This window comes from Pseudophryne corroboree, chromosome 11 (assembly GCF_028390025.1).
Source record: "Pseudophryne corroboree isolate aPseCor3 chromosome 11, aPseCor3.hap2, whole genome shotgun sequence".
Classification (NCBI taxonomy): Eukaryota; Metazoa; Chordata; class Amphibia; order Anura; family Myobatrachidae; genus Pseudophryne; species Pseudophryne corroboree.
The window spans coordinates 265598004-265600756 of record NC_086454.1 but is presented as its reverse complement, the minus strand read 5'-3'; positions in this window follow the sequence as shown (position 1 = coordinate 265600756).

Sequence of the window (2753 nt, the reverse complement as noted above, 5' to 3'; positions counted from 1 at the left end):
GAGAAGCTGCTTCAGGCCTTGGTTATGTAGGGCTTTAAAAGTCAGTAAGCCAATCAGAGAAGGGAGTAGAGAATTACAACAACAATAATAATAATAATAATAATAATAATAATAATAAGAAGAAGAAGAATACAGCCCCTGTGAATGACCTGTGAAAACATAATCATGGTATAGAACTAATATCTTTATAAAGCCCCGTACACACGGGGAGATGTGTGCTGAGTGATTTAGTACAGACAGCTCAGCACACATCTCAACCCCCCCACCCCCCTCCCGCTCAGCACACAGCGCGATGTGCTGAGCAAAGGGGGGCGGACGGGGAGGGGGGGCACTCACTTCACACAGCAGTGAAGTGAGCGATCTACTAGATTTGGCATGCATGCATGCCAAATCTAGAGTCAGCGATAGCGACGCGCAGGGCTGCACATCCCTATCGCTATGGGCAAATACACAAAGAGATCCATGCTTAATTTCTAGGAAATCTAGTCAGATTGCTTAGAATTTAAGCACAGCTCTCTCCATGTGTACCCCCTTACTTTACAATTCTGGGGCATTATCTATAATGGGTGTACATGGGCCCCTGGGTCCAGGGGGCCTACACCGCACACCTTTGATCCATATAATTATACTAACTTCTCCAGAGTCCCACGTCAGACGGCGCTACAAACAGAAATCTGTAGCAGACATTTTCTGCGCATTTTTCCTGGAGAGATGTTTCTGTTAACATAACTTGGCTTCCAGGCTCCCAGAGACCTGTGCATGCACAGTAGGCCCCTGGCTTAGAGCCAGAGTCTACTGTGCTATCAGAGTGGAAGGGGCCGGCACGGAGCCTGCACACAGGCCCTCCCTTCTCTTAAACCGCCAGTGTTCTGAGGTTACTTTGGGGGACATTTACTAAGCAGTGATAAGAGCAGAGAAGTGAGCCAGTGGAGAAGTTGCCCATGGCAACCAATCAGCACTGAAGTAACATCTATCATTTGCATACTATAGAATTATACAGAGCTGCTGATTGGTTGATGGGGCACCTTCTCCACTGGCTCACTTCTCCGCTCTTATCACTGCTTAGTACATGTCCCCCTTTATCCTTTATGTACTACCACTATGTACAGATTGTAGTTTCATTGGGTCTCTGCTATGTTGCGTATCTCACTTAGTTGAATAGATTATAACTAAAACTTCTGCATTCTAAGTAAAAAAGAAAAAGAAAAAAGAAAAGTGAGTTTTTTTCAAAGAATTTCCACCTGTCTCCGTGTTGATTCTGCAAGCACAGTATTAGTGTAAGCGAACTGTATTACGTTCCCCACTCATAATTGCTTTCTGAGCACAGAGGTCCTTTCCATGCTTGTTAGGCTGCTGCTGTCTATTTGTATGTTAATAGTGTCATCCTTGCTTTATTAGGCCTGTAGATGAAAAAGCAGAAATCAGATGCTTTACTACATTCAGGCAGCACTATTAATCTGCAATATTTTTGTGCCAGCTTTAAACCATTTCAGCATCCTCTGCCCTAAATCCTCTTAATGAAAGAATGAAGAATGACAAAGTACCTCCTTTCATAAAGCCAGGGCTGTGCCAGTTCTCTTTCAGCATGTTCAGTCTCTGGAACCAAGGTAAATACACTGCTCCACAGGTGCCCTTCTTGTAATAACATCAGCCCTGGTAATCGATTAAACCCATGCCGACCTGATATGCGCTTGCTCCTTGAACCACGCATCCAGTAACCCGGTAACATGAATACTCTCATTTGTGACCAGTGGCGCAACTATAAAATACCTGAAGGCCCAAAAAGCTTCAGGTGCCCCCCCCCCCCCCCGTGGTACCTGCTGGTTGTCAGGGGTTCGTCTCATTGTCAGGGGTCCCCTCCTCCTCTGGCCGCCACCGTGGGGGCAGGCGTGACGGGACCACAGACGCCCGTAAGCCACCCAGCACCATCCAAGCCACCGCGGGGTCTGCAGTGGTTGCTACTACACCACTGCTTGTGACATGAACTGTTTGTTTTGTTACAATGAACAGCAAGAAAAACAGTTTCCTTTATCATAGAAGCATCCAAAAATGTTTGTGACAATTTTAAATTGTCTTGCCTCTTGTCTTTTTAGTGGGTGAATAATTTGTCAGGTTAAAGTCTTTTAACATCTATTAGATAAAGGTCTACATCCATTGGAGAAGGGCTGTTTAACCAGCTTTGTGCTGTATTTATGTTCATATATATAGACATCTCCTGATTGGCTGCCAAAAAAAGTAAGTGGATTTACCAAAGCTTAACTAATTTTCAATAGGAAGCTCTAGTAGCTAGCAGTCCACTACACATTAATCATGGAAATGAAAAGAAAAGTATTTATTAACCACTACAAGTATGGGGTAACATTAAATATTTATATAATAACAGTGAAAATATTGCAATTAAAGTCATTTCTATTAATGTAATTTTTAATTTGGAAGCGGACACAGATATTAATTTAAAATGAAAAAGAGGGCATGGAGATAGTTTACAATGAATAAAGGCACAGATATAATTTACGGTTACACAGGAGGTGTATACATAATAAACTATAAATAGAGGGGATTTTAACCCTACTAGACACCAGCAAATGCTACTAAGCATCCATTGTTTTGGGGCTTGAATGTACGATCGGATGCCCTGCTTAGAATAGCGGTGCTTTTCCATTACCATATTAAATTGCCACACTTTGCTACTAATTTGGGTTTTAAATACCTTGGTTTGGAGGGCAAAGTGGCTGGCTTTGGGTAGTGATTTT